Raw genomic sequence first — 19,650 nt, forward strand, 5'->3', positions numbered from 1 at the left:
ATTAATTTTCCCTAGGAAATCACAGTTGAATTTGATGATGTGGTATGTGTATGATAATTATGGAATACAGGCAATTAAAATTCAGGACAGAATAATGAATAATCCTGTTGAGTTGCCTGATCAATGATGCCTGGAGTCATCATAAAAGCCTCCCAAGTGGAGGTGGCATTTAAACCAGACACTGCTAAGGAAGTACAATTGTCTTACTTAATGAGGAAGAGGTCACAAAATCTACACGTGGGAAACAAGGAAAAGGTACCAAAACCAAATCCAGCACGCTCTGGAGTTGTACAGAGGCCATGGAGAGGGATAATAAGAGTAGGGGGCTTCCCCGGTGGCGCAGTGGTTGAGAGTCCTCCTGCCGATGCAGGGGACACGGGTTCGTGCCCCGGTCCGGGAAGATCCCACATGCCGCGGAGCAGCTGGGCCCGTGAGCCATGGCTGCTGAGCCTGCGCGTCCGGAGTCTATGCTCTGCAACGGGAGAGGCCACAACAGTGAGAGGCCCACGTACCGCAAAAAAAAAAAAAAAGAAAAGAAAAGAAAAAATTATGTATCCCCTTTGTTGGGAAATACATAAATCCCATAATAAATAATGAGGATGTCTTAGATTTGTATAAACCTTCAAAGTCCCTTCCAGATGCATGATCTCATTTATCCTTACCACAAACCTGCGATGTGCGAACTGTGATGATTATCCCAATGTTTTAAAGGTGAATGTTAATCAGGTGAAAAAGCCGGTGGTCCCACATTTAATCCCTAGCAATGTAAGGATCACTCAACAGTGTTGAGGAGTAGTGGGAGGAAGATACCCAGGGCAAGAGAAATCCACAGACTCATCAAAGTGACTTAGATAATAGAGAAAGGGGTGAACAAGAAGGCAGAGGAAAGGTGTCGCCAGAAGGGGGACCGGATATATCCTGGCAAGTGGATTTGGAGGTAAATATTGGCAGTTTAGGGGGTTAGAGTTCTTGCTATGGGGACATTTGAGGGCAAGTCTGAATTTCTTTCAACAGGGGAAGGGATGGAACACAGGTGCAACTTATTTAGGAGGTAATTATTGGTGAGAAAACTGAGGCAATAAGATCATTTATTGGAGAATTCAAATAAGAATGTTACAACAGTGATATGGAGAAAGATTGTTGGGGAGATAAGAGTGAGCTAAATGAGCAGGAAGCTGGCAACTGCCCCTTCCAGGAGATGCTATGGATTCTGTGAGAGACTCTGTTAGGATCATCCAGCTGTGGGCGGGGCCAGTCATAAAGTTTTCAGCAGATGTTTGCGGAGGTCATATCTGCCAGGACTCTGGAGGAGAACGTCAACTCCAGAATTATGACATGTGATTGATCTAACCCAGCTATAATCTTAATCCACCCAGTGGAAACCAATGACATTTTGTTGGAAGTTTTGGTAAGTGTTCTGGACAGCATAGTACAGCAGTGAGATGTAGTGGATTTTGTGTCCACTGGATTTGAGTTTTGGCCATCTTTAGCAAATTTCCCTTTCTGTGCGTCAGTTTCCTCCTATGCATATGAGAATGAAGGGACACAATGCATGCAAAACACTTGGCACAATACTTGATACATAAATGGTTATTTTGATATTATTTATCTGAAAAAATCCCTACATTTTCTGGCACATATCAGGCTTCCAAAAAAATTGCTCTATTTTCTTCTTCTACTCTGTATTTAAAAAACAAGTACAAAGTAAAGCATACCTCTAAAAAACATTGTTTGTCTCTATGTCATGATCCATTTGTATTATTTTAATTTAATGGAATTAGTTAAATAAGAATGTCTTTCCACTTTAGGTAAATCTAAGGATTACAGAGACTGCTGTGCTGTCACAGACCAAGATAACTTTCTTTCCTGACAATTTGGCTCTTTCTTGGTGCTTAGAAACACCTCCAGTAACTACTTATGAAATAATCTCCGCAATGTAGACAGAATACAGAAATATATTGAATGTTCCTCTAGGTAGCCTAGTAAAGCCTTTAAACATGGAACGCGAGCTGAATCAATTTGCCTAGATAGTAAATTCTCCATGGTTATAATACATTAGTGTCACTTAGAACTCTGATTTCTCCTCTTAAGGAAAAGTCTTCCCCTCTCCTTTCTAGGGTCATAATACATATCTCTGTCTTTTTTATTTTCCCCCAAACAAAATTGTAGCATTGTGAGGTCACATTCTGACCCTCCTTTTAGAATCATAGGGAAACAAACAATACCTTTAGAACTGTTCCCATCTTACAGGTGTGGAAACTGAGACCTGAAACAGTCCGAAGGTATGCCCAGAGGAGGGAGGCAGAGAATGGAGATCGATGTTGACTGAGCATGTGGCCTGTTGCAGCACTGTGTTGGCTTTTGCTCTTGGATCATCTAATCTAATCCTTTCACCTGCCCCCCAAGAAGATTAGGTATCTTGTCTATTTTATAGGTAAGGGAACAGCAGGAAGTGGCAGGGCTAACATCAAACCCAATTCTCCTGATTCCTGCTTCCTCTACTTGATGCTGATTTCATCACAGAAGCTGTTGGCTGCCAAATCCACAATATGTTTCATTTAGATAAATAATATTTGCTTCCCAGATATGTATACATGCTGTCTGCTTATGGTCCCATGTTTTCTCTAAAGTTGTTTTCCTTCTAGTTGCTTTGCAGACCAAAATGTTTAGTTTCTTGTCATCATCATCATCTTTTCTGGCTTCTTGGACTTCCCTAGGATGAAATCAGATTTTTCTATCTGATTGCAACAAATTTGTGGTCAGTAGCAAACAGAATACAGAGAGTGAAACTGTATTTGTGTGTTTCGCAAATGTGCAGTTTTTGAAATATGAACAGTTGCTTATTTGAGAAGGCCCTTCTTCTGGCTTGCTTGCTCCATAATCCAAATTCAATTACTTTAATTTGAAATTGCTTTGCATGGTTAGTTTTTGGAAATGTGAAGTTAAATCTTTAAGTTTGAGACTGTCTGAGAAACCTCTGATAGAACACTTCATTGAACAAGGAAAGTAGAAAGGGTGCATATAATGATTGCTGACTCTCGCTAATGGGCCAGTTTTTCATGAAATTTACAGGCCAAAAGAGAAGTCCAATAAAACTGCTTAATTTCACTAAGAGTCAGCAGTCTATCTAGAACATGTCAGATGTTCATATTCAATATCTGAAATCCTCACTATCTCACTATACAGTATCAATTCTCACTGTTTTGTATCTTCGGATATTCATATACATTGTCAGATATCCTTGCTACAAAACTTTAGGGTTGAAGCTAAAAGAGTATTAGGGGTTACAGGTTGAAGAAGACAAGCTGAGAAAATAAAGATAGGTAGAACGTTGACTGGTCAGGCATTATATGGTAATTATTTATTTATTTATTTTTGCGGTACGCGGGCCTCTCACTGTTGTGGCCTCTCCCGTTGCGGAGCACAGGCTCTGGACGCATAGGCTCAGCGGCCATGGCTCACGGGCCCAGCCGCTCCGTGGCATGTGGGATCTTCCTGGACTGGGGCACGAACCCGTGGCCCCTGCATCGGCAGGCGGACTCTCAACCACTGCGCCACCAGGGAAGTCCTATATGGTAATTTTTATGTTCTTCAAAACTGAGTTCCATTTCAAGAAAAAAAATGCATTTATCTTATCACATGAAGAAAGTTAATCAAAATAGTAAGATAGATGAAAAGGGAAATACATGCTATTTGAAAAAGAACTCCAGATGTTTTTGGATGAGGCATTTGAAAGCCTCTCTGGTCATTTCTGTCTACACACTTTGAGTCCTGTTTTTGTATTTTCAGGTGCCTGAGATCACATTCATTAATCCTTAGTAACTTCAGATTTTGGTTTGGTCAAGATTAAGCTGAAGTGCAGATTATACCTTTGTTTGTTTCTTTTAAACTTATTTTTCATATATATCCTGCCTAAAGCAGCACTACAATAAAGAAGAGTATGGTTATACTGTGAAAACAGTGCTTTGATTTAAGGTCTGAGACAACTTTTAAAAGTTCAGTAGAAGGTAGAAATCAAGATGCACTTTTAAAATGTGACCATTTTCCCTTCTGTAAAAGGATCAGCTGCAACATTTTGACAGTGAACTTGCCTTCTAAACCCAACGAAGAAACTCAAATCTCCTAGGTCCTGAAGCCCCAAATCAATATTCCTTTTTAATTATTTTTAATCCTTGTTGGAAAATAGCCAGTTGTGACCTTGTTCCCCTTAAAGTGTTCATGGGAAGTGGCCACTTGTGGAAAATGTGACAGTCAAGTCTGCTTCTTATTATGGGAACACCAAATGTTTTAAAGACAGGAAGTCTGAAAGCATTTGGCTTCAATTTAAATGGAGAAAATAGGCCTTCCTTTGAGCTAGTCATTCTTGCAAGCTTTTGGAGCACTTGTTGATAGGCTGCTTCCTATGCTCACTAGTCTATTCATTCATTAAATGGCCACTTACTGAGTATCTAAAATCATGCTAGACATTAGGCATGCAAAGATGAAGACAAAACGAAAGTACCACTCCCAGGAATTCACAATCTGTTAATGAAAGCAGACATGTAAATAAATAAGACCCATGAAATGTTACTCTCCATTGTATCACTCTATCTCCTTAAAATAGCAGTTAGAACAACCTGAAATTGTCTAGTTTATTTTGTCTCTCCTATTAGAATGTAGGTGCTCTGAGGGCAGGGATCTGGCATACAGAAGACACCCAAAAGAATGAGTTTAATAATTAGAATAGTATAGGGCTTCCCTGGTGGCGCAGTGGTTGAGAGTCCGCCTGCCTATGCAGGGGACACGGGTTCGTGCCCCGGTCCGGGAAGATCCCACATGCCGTGGAGCAGCTGCGGCCGTGAGCCATGGCCGCTGAGCCTGCGCGTCCGGAGCCTGTGCTCCACAACGGGAGAGGCCACAACAGTGAGAGGCCCACGTACCACAAAAAAAAAAAAAAATTAAAAAAAAAATTAATAGAATAGTATAGAACAGAATACTGGATTCTTACAGGGGATTCCAGGGCTCAGAAGTGATAAGTCTGTAGATGGCTACAAAATATTTTCTGCTGCTCTCTCGAAGCTTGTTTCTGCAGATATATCTACCCCATGTCTGCCACTTTAGGCTTCACTTTAAGGCATTTGGCAAAACTGCCTCAACTCACCCACGCAAACATGGCGATGGGAACTTGGAGAATTCCCTGTGGCCTCTCACGTTGCAGCCTTTCCCATTTTGGACCATTGAGGCCAAGGGTTCATCATAAAGGAGCTGCGGCACTGAGCTCAAACTGGAGATTTATGGCTTTGAATCTCAGCTCTTCTGCTTATTGGAGTGAGCAAGTTTTCAATCTCAGACTCCTCACCTGTAAACTGGAGAGGTAATCGCACTTTCCTCACAAAGCTGTTTGTAAAATCCTCAGCCTTTAATGTGCATCAGTTGAATCTGCATTTGTTCAACTAATGTTTAGAGATTATCAAGCCATTTTCTGAGAGTCTCATGCCTTATAAGTCATTCCTCCAGCTGTGCGGTAGGACTCTGACTTCAGAACTTTTACCCCTCATATCGCCATTGCCTAATATTGGTGAGGGCGTTTGAAGCCCTTCAGCAGAAGGTGAAGTGGGCAGTGTTTATGTGTCTGACCTGGAAGCTCCAGGAAAGTGGGAGAATGAGGCCCGTCTCAAAGTCATGGCCCTGTGAGACGGTAGGCAGTACTTGTGTGAGTCATCAACAGCCCTGCCGCTGTGGCATCTCTGAATTCCCCAAGCACCAAAGGCGAAAAAGAAACAAAGCAAAAGATAATGGAATCTTCGGGGTAAATTTAATGACAATCTAAGAGGAATGTTTTATTGTGGAAGTTGTGGTAAGCATTTCTTTTGTTTGCTTTCAGGGCTACTTTATAAAACTAATTGTGGCAGAGGCACAGTGGAAGTAGTTAATGAGAAAGATCAAGCTGAATGGGAACTATAATTCTATCCATTTGAGGCCATTAATTTGAACTAATTTGATATAAAATATTCAAACTGAAGGTTTTCTAGATGTTTATCATTTTCTGCCAAGCTTGTTAACTTCCTTAGTAGGCAGCCATGGGGCGACTTTATTGATCTAGTGTTTGCAAAGATTTGTTTCAAGCAAACACCATGTTACAGCGAATCTAGTAACTTCTAACTCAAGTACTTTATTTTAAAAAGTAAGCATGAAACAACTCACATAGCAGTTTTCAAGATTCATTTTGCTTCCAGTGCCAAGAGATATGCTTGATGCTTGAAACTTTTTTCAGCAAACATAGAATACAACAAACCTGTGCTTATCTTTTCCTTCTCAAATGTTATCTTCTTGGTAAGAAGTTAGCATTTTCATCAGACCCAGTGTGTGGAAGCCATCTATCTCCAAGTGCATTTATTCCCAAAGTAGTCTTTATGCATTCCATACACTTTGCCATGCTGAGGATAAAATGTAATAAATGAAGGAATAAGACTTAGGTTCAAGAGACACATACTCTAATACCTTATAGCTCTATGTTATTGGGCAGGTTAATTAAAATCACTGATCCTCAATTTCCTCCCAGAATTGTGCAGATTACATATACAGTATAATATAAAAAGCATAGCATATGTAATATAATACATGCAAAAAGCATAGCATATGTAATAGAGCACAAGTAAAAGGTTCAGCAGAGTGTATCCCAAGCAGACCCTGAGACAAGGATTCAGGGGCTAGTGATTTATTCAGGAAGTGCTCCCAGGAGAAAGGAGGAAAGCAGTGGGGGAAGGAAGGTTGGGAAGGGGAAGAACTCCAGCAAGGATATGATTTCAGGCGAAGTCCCAGCCTCAGCATGATTTTGTAGAGAGGAACTCCATTGTGCGAATTACGGCTCAGAGTTTGCTGTAACTTAAGGCAAATAGCTGGGCCTCTTTCCTCCCTCAGTAATCATTGTAGCTGCAGGGTACAGTGAGGCCATAAACCTAAGGCACTTCCCACTCTCTGCCCCTGTGGACACAGGGGCTCCAGCAACCCAAAGGCCATCCACCGGAGCTGAGTCACAGACGCAGGCCATTAGAGGAAGCAAAAGCTTACTGAAGCAGCCAGAGGCTCTAGAAGCCGGTAACAGGGACCCAAGGGGATCTAGGCAGAGCACCGAGGCCGTCCACTACAATAGTACATAGTCTAGTCTCAGTAAATGTTATTTCCTTATTTTTTCCTAAACAGTCTCTACTTCTGCCATATGTATAGCCCCCTAGTTAATGAAGCCTTGAGGTCAGAGATTGTATATTTTTTGGCTTTCCAATGACTACACATCACCACCAATAAGAATTTGCTCAACCCACTAGAATATGAACATGAGTCATAACTTGTGAAACTAAGATTGTTATTCATTTCTAGTTTGCTGTAAATCTCAGAGCCACATAGAGATAGTAGACAAAGATTGTTATTGCTTGTTGCTACAGACCACATGGCAATTTCAACCACTCTGCTTTTTATATTTGAATGATCAGTGAAATGTCATATTTTAACCTCAAAATGTTTTTTTAATATCTTTATTGGAGTATAATTGCTTTATAATGGTGTGTTAGTTTCTGCTTTATAACAAATTGAATCAGCTATACATATACATACATCCCCATATCCCCTCCCTCTTGCGTCTCCCTCCCACCTTCCCTATCCCACCCCTCTTGGTGGCCACAAAGCACTGAGCTGATCTCCCTGTGCTATGCGGCTGCTTCCCACTAGCTATCTATTTTACATTTGGTACTGTATATATAAGTCCATGCCACTTTCTCACTTCGTCCCAGCTTACCTTTCCCCCTCCCCATGTCCTCAAGTACATTCTCTATGTCTGCATCTTTATTCCTGTCCTGCCCCTAGGTTCTTCAGAACCATTTTTTTTTTTTAGATTCCATATATATGTGTTAGCATACGGTATTTGTTTTTCTCTTTCTGACTTACTTCACTCTGTATGACACACTCTAGGTCCATCCACCTCACTACAAATAACTCAATTTCATTTCCTTTTATGGCTGAGTAATATTCCATTGTATATATGTGCCACATCTTCTTTATCCATTCATCTGTCAGTGGACACTTAGGTTGCTTCCATGTCCTGGCTATTGTAAATAGAGCTGTAATGAACATTGTGGTACATGACTCTTGTTGAATTATGGTTTTCTCAGGGTATATGCCCAGTAGTGGGATTGCTGGGTCGTATGGTAGTTCTATTTTTAGCTTTTTAAGGAACCTCCATACTGTTCTCCATAGTGGCTGTATCAATTTACATTCCCACCAACAGTGTAAGAGGGTTCCCTTTTCTCCACACCTTCTCCAGCGTTTATTGTTTGTAGATTTTTTGATAATGGCTATTCTGACTGGTGTGAGGTGATACCTCATTGTAGTTTTGATTTGCATTTCTCTAATGATTAGTGATGTTGAGCTTCCTTTCATGTGTTTGTTGGCAATCTGTATATCTTCTTTGGAGAGATGTCTATTTAGGTCTTCTGCCCATTTTTGGATTGGGTTGTTTTTGATACAAATATTTTTGATACATATTAAAATTAGCTTTGAGAGTTGCAGGCAAGGTAAATGATTCGATATTTAAGAAACTAGCAGTTCTGACAAATTCATCAGAGAGGCATCTGTTCTTCAGTGTATTAAAGATGAGAACAGGAATCGACTAGCCACTGAGATGAGAAATGAAGCTCGATGCTCTCACACAAAACACCGCATCTGAGAAACTCAGCAACTGCCAGCCGGGACTCATGTCCATTAAAAGCAAAGGTAATTGAGAGCCAGGGATAAGAGATGGGAATTGCTTTGGGCCATTATCAGGTTTCCTATTGATCATGTTGGACTGTAACATGCTGTTCATGGATCTCACGTAGGCTTACCCTTATAGGCTCTGCAAATTGAAAGTGAGAAAGAACTGTCCAATGATCCTACCACAGGCGGCAGGGCAGCTGTGAAGTTCTCCAGCTGAAAACCAGGTCTGAAACTGCCATATTGCCTAACCCCAATAGCTGTAACTCAGGTGAAAGGAAATATTTCCCCAAGCTGTGTTGACTAGGCTGAGTTTTAGGAAGTGACATTTACTTTTAATTCATTCAGTAAGTCTTTTGTCTGGCATGTAATCTCCACTAACACTTAGGATAACAGATGGAACTTATGCCGTGCCTTGAAAATTAATGTGTCCCTCCGCTGGTGACTGACAGACGGAAGCCATCGCGGGGACTAAAGATTTCTAAGGCTGTCCCAGCCACCCAGAGCTCAACTTTGAGAAGCATCATGGGCTACCATGCTCAGGAAGACCAGAGTAAAGACAGGGGTACCCCTCGATCTTAGGCATTCGAGACTTTGGCTGAAGTTAAAAAGGCCATTCTAATTTTATTCACTCTGCATTTGAAAGTGGAAACAAAACAGAACAGCATAGAGAGCCCAGAGAGACCATTCTCAACACAGCTGTGTTATTAAAGAGGCAAACTGCCTCCATCCTGGACAGCTGAAGCCTCTGGCAGATTTGCATTTAATACTGATGGGCAAACAGATACAAGTGATCCTCCTAATGAATCTTTAGGGTGATACATAATTAGGTTTGGTTCTGTTCTATGCCAGACCTCTAGGGTTCAGGAAAGGGACTGTTTTATAAGTTTGAACTAAATCCTAGTGATGGTATATGAAAAATTTTCCCCTTTCTAGCCTGCCAACTGGTTAGGTTTTACATGAAAAACATAGATTCCTTTTTTTTTTGCTATGGCCCTGCACAAAAATTTAAAACATGGATTACTTAGAAAACCAAATGGAATTATATTTTTGTTTATCATGTAATTATGTGTTTAGGACACTTGCCATACAAAGCAAATTTCTTTTCCCCATAAATTCATTAGCTTTTGCCAGAAAACATATGTAGTTTCCTTCAGAGCCTGCACAATAAGTAAATCAATACTTGTCACCAGTAGTGGTTTCTACATAAGCTGAATGCCTGCTTATTGCTTTGAAGTTTACCACTAGAAGCAGTTTTCCCAAATTACTATAAAAATCCACATTGATTTTTATATTTAAATCCACCCAATATTTAAATCAGAAGATATTTGTTTCAAATTATTTCTTTTTATAGGAGGATTCAATATAGAATGTGTGTAATAATGACCTCAATCATGTATTCATTCAGGGAATTTTCATTGAGTACCTATCCTATCTGATACATACTTGATGGTAATATGTTTGGGGTTTTCCCTATTTTATGCTAATACCTTCCTACTTTTCACTGATTCTCTTTTGTTACCTAAGAGAGAAATAAATTTCTGTCATGTTAACAAAAAGAGTGAAGAGTCTCTCCCGACTCCTCTCTGATTCTATTTTTATTTAAGAGAATCTCAGCTTTAAGGATGGAGAAAAATCTAAAAGTCATGTGAGGAAACAGCACAAATACTGTGCCCCTAAGGCCAAGATGCGGTAGGCTGTCGGATATTAACTAAAGGTTTCCTTTTTTCCCTAAAGGACTGAGTTCTCAGTAAACACAGCTCTGCTTGACTTTTGAAGAGTTTACTTATTAATGATGGTCAAAACCCTAAACCTGATGGCTATTCCCTGTGAATGGAAGACCTGTGGGGAATTTTCTACTCTTTCATGGGAAGTCGACTATAAAATTTACCAAGAATAAACAGGTTCCATGCTTACTGAGTGGAGATCAGGAGACACTTTGGAGAAAGATGGAAAGGGAAGAGTTCACATTTAGAATGTGTCAAAGCCTACTTGTAGGGAATTTAAAAATCTTAAGAGTTAGAAAAAATTGAAATCTCTTCTGGTTTAAAATTTATTTTATTTTTAAAAATTATTATTAGTATAACATTTTCTTTAAAGGAAGCACCCTTAATGCCCAAAATGTAAATTATGTAAAAGCAAAGCTTCTCCAATTAAAGGAGGGAATGGGAAGGAAGGCGGATGTGCAGTCCAGACACATTTTCTGGCCCCATCCTCAGTTTTTCCTAACAGGTGAGAAGGTGGGGCTCTAGGAACCTATTTGCTCAAACCCTCACCTAATGCAAAGCCTCTAAGCAGCATCATTGGTGGGTTGTTATTCAACATCTGCTTGATTACATCTAATGACAAGGAACTCATTGCTTCACAAGGAAGCCTGTTTCATCTTTCCACCGCTCTAAGATACTTAGATAGGTTTCCTTAACTATCATTGATTACAAATCACTAGTCCAGGAAAGATTTTCAATAAAAATTGGATCAGAAATAATTTTAGATTATGTTTACTCATTGTCAGCTCAGAGAGCTGACTAAAAATTCAAGCATGAGGCATCAATTTCTTTCTTAGGTTCTTTTGGGCTCCCTAAAAAAGGCTCAGGGAATTTTCCATGGAAAGCTTCTACAAAGAGATGTATCTCTTGAATAACATCAAGTATGCCACATTCAAACTCAAAAAAATGTTTGTTCTGAGTCATGAGTCCTTTCAAAAAGCTTGGTATTAGAGAGGTTATAATGAAAATGCCAGTAATAGACCCTTAGCAAGCAAACCTGCTCAGAAACTTTGTTCAAAAAGAAAATACATCCCAAATGCAATATTTATATGTTCTCCAGCTCTCCAGATGACAGTGCCATTGAGTATTGACTGTTCTTGGCCTTTAAGCCCAGCACAAACACAAACTCAAAACACTCCCTGTCAAACAGAAGCTGCTCAGATAGACTCAGACAAGAAAGACACATAAGAACTTTCTTTTTCTTCGTTTTTTTGAGGGGCTGTAAGAGAAGGATCACCAAAGTTTCTAGGAGAGCAAGAAGACAGAAAATAAAAGCGCTGTTTGGAATTTTCCTGCCATCTCTCATCTGCCACATCTTGACATGAGGGCCTCATGGAAGTGTTTTCTGTGTGCTACGTGGAGACCGTCCAGAGGCTGTGCTGCGTATTTTAGTAAACAGTTTCCTTGGAACCCATTCGTTTCTGTATTGTCTTTTGCTGCTTTCCAACAGCAATGGCAGGATTGAGTAATTGCAGCAGACACCTTAAGGACCGCGATGCCTGAAATATCTTCTGTCTGGCGCTTTATAGAAAAAGTTTGCCAATCTCTGCTTTAGAAGTGGTTATAAAGAGAATTCAACCTAAGAAAAACACTAGAGCAATAGGATTGGCCAGAGGGAGTAGACTACGCACCACTCAGGTTTGTATAACATTAACTCTTTAATGGATCCTAAAGATCATTTAGATCAAGGCTTTTCATTTTCCATCTAATGAAAATGAAGCCAAGAGCAGGGAGCAGGGAGGTGCAGAGTCAATGGGAGATTGTCCAGCAAAGAGGAGCCTTCTTTGCATGTGTCATAGAAAGACACAACTTTGTATCCTATAGGTCAAAACCCACTCAGAAATTTGAACTTTAGAGAATGTAACTATATAACAACAGTTAGTCTGTGTTCACTTTATTGATCAGCCCTCACCCCATAAAAGCAAAGGATGGTAGTAAAACAATAAAAGCAATAGAAGAATAGAAATTGATTCTAAGCTTTGCCACCTGCTATGATTTATACGTTATCTTAATCCCTTTAAACTTCAATTTATCCTCTGTAAAATGAGTATTATAATAATAGAACTACTGTTGCTGAGGATTCAGACGTAATAAAGGAAAGATGCGTGGGTCAGAGCAAGGATTCGATAAATCTCAAAAAATTAACAAGTAAATGTCTTGGTTAAGCTTCCCCTCTCTGTGCCCCTGAAATTAGATACCAAGACAAGCATGTAGGTGCAAGGAGTTTGTTTTGGATGTGACCCCAGGAAGCCATCTGAAAGAATGAGAGGGGGGCACAAGGAAGAAGGGAAGGTTAGTAAAGCGTATATGGGCGTGTGAGGCTTAGTCTCGTGGAGAACCTCTCAGAGTCCTGCCCAGTGGGACAGTTGCTGTCTCTTGTTGGGTGTTGGGTGAGGGTTGCTCCCATGCCATTACATCCGTGGTAGGCATTTTGCTGGGCTCAGGGAGCACCCTCAGGCAGCTGTAGTGTCTTAGGTGGCTTCCAGGATAGGTCAAGGGGATATGGCTAAGATATCGACTGTGTTTACTATAGTAAACAAACAAAACAGATAATACTGGAGTCCCTTTTATCCTAGTTCAGTTACATAAATTCTAATCAACAGACATTTCAATCTAGTAGCAATTATTTAGTACACATTTTTTGAGCTTCTGAAGCAGTTGTCACATTTATTATTATTATATAAATTATATATAAATATATATAATATAATTTGTTATTATTAGTGCTATTATAAGTAAAAATGGTAATGATAAAAGCAAACAATCTAAGTCCTGAGATCTTCCAGTTAGACAAAACATTCGTTAAGTCAGTCATCTCATGTGTGGTTTGACTAAGAGTGAGAAACAGACTGTTAAATGCTTTTGGTATTAGATGAAGTCTCCCACTGAATCATTTAAAAAGATAAAACTCCAAAGTTCAAGTCTTACTTCTATGGAGATAACTCAATAATGAGTGTTGGGGACATAGAAGTTGTGTGAGCTATTAACACTAAATTTTTTTATATGATAGGAGTTCAGGTAAAATAACAATGAGTAAATCTGACTGAAAAAAGTCATTGTTTACATCCAGTCAGAGGCCTCTATGCAATTAAAGGCTCCCACATCAATGTAAAAGCGTGAAGGCCAACGTGGGGACGTGTGGGCCATTTGTGTTTCCTAAGGATGCTCACCAACCAGTGTAATTAGGTACACTTCTGACAGTGACCTCCCTGATGGAGTCCAGGGGCCTCTAACAATGGAGACTCAAGGGGAAGGAACTAGATTCAATGGTTTCCCTCCAATGTGATTGTTCATGGTTAGTCTACCTCGGCCTTTACTGGGCAGGAAAGCATTTCAACCCACCCAATGGGCCACAGAAACTTCTCTCTCTGCTCTTCAGAACCCTAAGGGGATTTTCAAGTGCATCTTTAGCCCGTGTCTAATTTTGACTGGGTTATTTAAGAATCTATAACTTACTTCACTCTGTATGAGAATGGAGTAAGTCCATCCACTCTGTAGGTCCATCCACATCTGTACAAGTGACCCAATTTCGTTCCTTTTTATGGCTGAACATTTAAGTTGGATTCTCTTAGAAAATTTCAATTATACAATATAGTGTTATTAACTGTAATCATCATGTTATACATTAGATCCTCAGACCTTAATCATCTTATAGCTGAAAGTTTATACCCTCTTATCAACCTCTCCCTATTTCCTCCACCCCCAGTCCCTGGCAACTACTTTTCTACTCTCTGTTTCTAAGAGTTTGACTTTTTTTTTTTAAGATCCCTTGTATAAGTGACACCAGGCAGTATTTGTCTTTCTCTGTCTAGCTTATTTAATTTAGCATAATGCCCTCAAGTCCATCCATGTTTTCCCAAGAGGCAGAATTTCTTCTTTTGTAATAGCTGAATAAGATTCCATTGTGTATGTGTGTGTGTGTATATATACATTTTATATATATATATATATATATATATATATATATATATATCTTCTTTATGCACTCATTCATTGATCAACACTTAGGTTGTTTCCCTATCTTGGCTATTGTGAATAGTGCTGCAATGAACATGGGGGTGCAAATATCTCTTTGATATCCTGTTTTTATTTCTTTTGGATAGATATCCAGAAGTAGGATTTCTTTTCCATACTGTTTTCCATAGAAGTTGCAATGTACATTCCTGCCAATCTTTTTTATCATGGATGCTAAGGGTAAAAACAACCTTGTTTTAAGTGAAGGGAATATACTGTGTATGTGCCTTTGGTTTTCTATTTCCTTGGGCACTTTGCTTTATTAGAGAAAGTCATCAAGCTTTGATTACAATTTAGTTCTCAAATTATTGTTTACTCTGCAAAGTACTTTAGAGAGGTCTTGATTAGACCTGTCCTCAGGCTTCTAGACTCAGTATAATTTCAGGATGGCAATGTTCCCTATAACCATCATTGTCCCTAGTTCATGAAAAGAAAAATAATGACAGGCATTTATAATGTTCTAGAGCTGGCAAAAGGAACTTAGTTCAGTGGTTAACTCATGCCACATAAGAGAGCCTTGGCATGGCTACTTTTACCATGTAGAGCTCCTTGCCAGTCACTATATAATGTAGAATACCTGGGTGCTTCCAGACTACACTGGTTGGAATTATCTTATATGGTAAAGAATTATTGTTCCCAGCTTCGACATGGTATTTTTTAACTGCATCCTACAATTCTATGTCTGCACTTATTACATTGTTTTGCATTAGCTGGTTTACATAAGAGTTTTCCCTACTGAATTGTGAATGCCAGGGTTTTATTGATTTTCCTATCTCCAGCATTTATCAGTCATATAACATGTATGAGAAGGTACTAAATGTTTTACCAAATGAATTATACAAGGGAGAAAGGTAAGAAGGAAGGAAGGATGGAAAGAGAGAGAGAGGAGGAGAGACACCTCCAGCTATCTCACTAGGTCCTCTCTGGGAATTACATGTACTTTCCACTCCTGTATTACAGTTTATCTAGAGTAGGAACATGTTCATTCAAGGAGGCTCTTATGGTTGCAGTGCAGTAAAGGGTCAGAGGGACAAGTGAAGGCCAGATTATGTAAGGCTTTGTGGACAATTTTAAGGACTTTGGCTGAGTAACTGAAATTGGAGGCTCTTGCATAGTTTTAAACAGATAAGTGACATGATCTGACTCCATGTTAAGTCTCACTCTGCCGCTTTGAAAGCAGAATGTATAGAGAGTAGAGATAGAAACATGTAGACCTATGATAAAGTTATTACAGGAACTTGGGCTGGAGAAGATAACACCTCTGATCAGAGTGGCAGCAGTGGAGATGGTGAGAAGTGGTAAAACTCTGATCTGAAGGTAGAGACATCAGGGTTCCTAATGAAGGACTCCAGTGTTGTTGACTTGAATGACTGAAAGCATGATGTTTTCATTGACAAAAATGAGAAATCTATGGGTGGAGCTGATTAGGAGGGAGGTCAGGAACTCAGTTTAGCACATGTTGATTATGAGATATCTATTAGACATTCAAATCGGGATGTCCAGTAGGCAATTAGTTATGAATCTGGAGCTTACGAGGTTAGGGCTAGAAATATAAATTGTGAGTCGTCTACATATACAAGTTACTTAAAGCCATGAGGTTGCAAAAAGGAGTAAGTATATGTAAAGACCTGAGTTCTGATACACTCCAACAAAAATAGTGGTCCATTCCCTCTTAAGTTAAAGTTTTCTCTACTTTTGTTCTTCAGAGGAGAAGCTGAGTTTATTAAAAAAAAAAAAAAAAAAAAAAAAACTTCCCATGCAATGGAGTGTTACTCAGCTTTGGAATGATTGGGTGCCAATTCAAGAAGATTAGAGCTCAAAATGATGAGGGATCCTGTCTGAAATTGCAACATAACTGTCAAAACCAACTCTGAATAAATGTGACTGCATCAAACACTGCATTTATAAAAGTCTACCCTACAGACCAACACGCTTACAACAAAAACAGGCCTTTGGCACACCATCCTCATTACTGGAAATTGTCTTGATGCCTCTTACCACCCACAAGCCAGTGATTCCTCTTTACTTCCTCTTGTTACCATAACAAAGTGCCACTAACTCCTCCCACTGTCCAGGACAAGTGCCTCCCATTGGTTGAATCCAACTAGAAACGAGAAAGCAAGGGATCCTGAGAGAAGCAGTATGTAGAAGTCAGGTATCCTCCTTACATGTTCTTTTAACAACTTTTTCCTTTATAACGCTCTTTATAATTGTAATTTGTCTTTATTTTCAGGACTATTAGAAATAGCAGGACTATATTTTTCTCTTTCTCTTAGAATCTACACCACATGATGTCAAAGATTGTGCCAGTGTTGCTTATGATTATATCACCAAATCCTACTTTAGACCTGGCATATTGAAGGTACTCAATAAGTAGTTATTAAATATTTGAAAGAAAAAATCAATCAATCAATCAATCAACTTTTTTTCAGTTTGCTCTCTCCCTCAGTTGTTCTCACTTCATGAACCATCCTGGTTTCCACTTGGCTTCTGGCAGCAGTCTTGTCTTTGTCTCTTTAAGTCTCTTGCTAAATTCTTGGACTTAAGAACAAAATTTGACTCCAACTGCTTTGATAATTGGCCCATCCTAGGACAAGATTTCTAACTCCTCTGGCCACTCAGTTCTCCTTTACCTCCTAAGCTCTAAGGGACCTAAGCAGTCACCAGAGATGGACCTGCCCCCTCTCTTCTCCCTGGCTACCTCTCCTGTATAGGGATCAGATAAACCCTATATGACAAATGATGAACTATGACAATCGACAGCAGTTTAAATAATGGTGACTATATGACTTTAACATGCTAAATTCTCATGCTTTTATTTCCTTAGGAAATTGTTCATAATCATAACTCAAAGTAAAAGCTCTTTTGGCTTCTGCTTGGTACCATCTCATGTTCTCATTCTATTTTAGGGTAGTTCAATGAGACCTGTATATTTAAACAAGTAATGTTTTTCTTCTTAACATTTTGAAAAAAAGATGAAAAAAAAAAGTCCCATGAAGGATTTGTCACTTTAAGAAAATAATACATTTACTGAACCCAGAAATGTATTTTCTAAGATTTGAGGTAATTTTTTTTTTAATCAGGATAAAGTCAATAACAATAGAATCCTTTTGAAAAAACCAGAAAGTTCACTCCTGAATTAAGTATCTTGACATTCACTAAATGCCAGCAGTAAGGTTGAAATTTTGAAGGGATCATTAAGGAAAACTTTCTACTCAGCCTAAGTATAGCCAATTAGTACAGATAATAATAGATTTATTGTTTGGTATTTAGTGAAAACTTTAGAAAATGTATCAACACATAGGGATTTCTTTGGAAATATATGCAGATGAAATGCAAGCTTTAAAAATCCTACTGTAAACTCTGTGATCTGGCAGGCTTAATCATATATTTTAGTTGTCAGAGAATCACTATACATACTACTCAATGTTTGCCAATTTTCCAAGACGAAAACGGCTTAACAAAACATGGCACTGAATATAATTCAGTGTTTCACTCATGGTTCAGAAGAAAACTCAAAATTATGCCCAGTTCTCTTGTCAGCCACATCAACATTAGTCATCTTGAACCAGAGAATCTGTTAAAGACAGGACACTGTTGATGAATGATACCAATTGGTATTAAAGACTCACTACGCCAGCTAATAATGTTACCGGGAAAAGGCGTTAACTTACTTGATTTCAAACCGTATTAAATTGAAAATATGTAGGTGTGATTTTATCAATAAAATAAGTTAATCAAAAATGGACAACAGAAACCATGATACAAAATTACAGTTACTTGCTAGATCATGAGGTACCTCTATGTTTAACTAAGGAATTGTCAGACTGCTTTCTAAGGAGGCTGCACAGTTTTACCTTCCACCATCAGTGTGTGAGGATTCCAATTTCCCCACATCCTCACTAAAGCTTTTTCTTATCTGTCTTTTTGATTATAGCCATACTAGTGGATGTGAAAGAGTATCTTACTGTGATTTTGATTTTCGTTGCCCTAGTGACTTAAAGATGTGGCACATTTTTTGTGTGTGCTTATTGGTCATTTGTATATCTTGGAATAAATGTCTGTTAAGATCCTTTCCTCATTTTTTAAATTGGATTATTATCATTTGATTATTGAGTTCTAGGAATTCTTTACCTACTCTAGATATTTCCCTTATCAGATATGTGATTTACAAAAATTTTCTCCCATTCTGTGGGTTATCTTTTCACTTTCTACTAGTGAATGTTTCATTTTGGTTATGATACTTCTTAACTCAAGCATTTCCATTTTGTTCTTTTTAAAAATAATTTCTATATCTTTACTGACACTCTCTGATGAGACATTGTCATCACAGCTTCCTTTACTTCTATAATCATGATTTCCTTTAGGTCTTGTAACATTTTTATAATAGCTGATAGTTAGTGGCTTCACTACTGTTCTGGTGTTTTCTTTCCTGACGCATTAATTTTCTTATTTACATTTTTGGGATAAATATGGAATAAGAAAATTATGGGATAAGACATATTAAATGATGGTCAGAGTCATTTAGACCCAGTAATTTGTGATTTTTTTTAGACAAAGAAAACTCTAGAGCTCATTTGTGATAGTTTTAGTAGGAATTAGAGGAATACCTTCTGAATTTTGTTTATTGTATTCTTGTATATGTGCTACTTCTGACATGCATCAAAAAAAAAAAAAGAAAGAATCAGATTTTCTTCTTCAGATGATCTAATTCCAGGTTTAAATTCCTGTGGATTCTCATTTTATGCTAGGGGATGCTAAAGACAGGGCAAAGGTACTGCTAGATATCTAGTCGAAAGAGTCAAAATTATCTTGAAAATCCTATAAGTATTAACCTCTTTACCACTATATGGCTTTGTCATTCTGCACAAACAGATTTTTAAAATAGCATCAAGTGAAGTGGTTGGATTTGCCTAGGGCCTACATAATATGAAAAATGGGTTTGAGTTTGTTTATTTTTAAGATGCTTGTACAGGTTGATTGTTTATAGGCTAGGTGCACATGTAATGTAATTTTTTTTTTGTTTTGTTTTGTTTTTTTGTGGTACGCGGGCCTCTCACTGTTGTGGCCTCTCCCGTTGCGGAGCGGAGCACAGGCTCCGGACGCGCAGGCCCAGTGGCCACGGCTCACGGGCCCAGCCGCTCCG

The 19,650-nt window shown here is 38.8% G+C and overlaps 1 protein-coding gene across 3 annotated transcripts in view; it reads left to right on the plus strand.

Annotated features, from left to right (window-relative positions):
• KCNIP4 (potassium voltage-gated channel interacting protein 4) overlaps positions 1-19,650 on the plus strand; it is a 1,200,268-nt gene that overhangs the window by 896,321 nt on the left and 284,297 nt on the right. The window lies entirely within an intron of this gene.

This window comes from Orcinus orca, chromosome 4 (genome assembly GCF_937001465.1).
Source record: "Orcinus orca chromosome 4, mOrcOrc1.1, whole genome shotgun sequence".
NCBI classification, from domain to species: Eukaryota; Metazoa; Chordata; class Mammalia; order Artiodactyla; family Delphinidae; genus Orcinus; species Orcinus orca.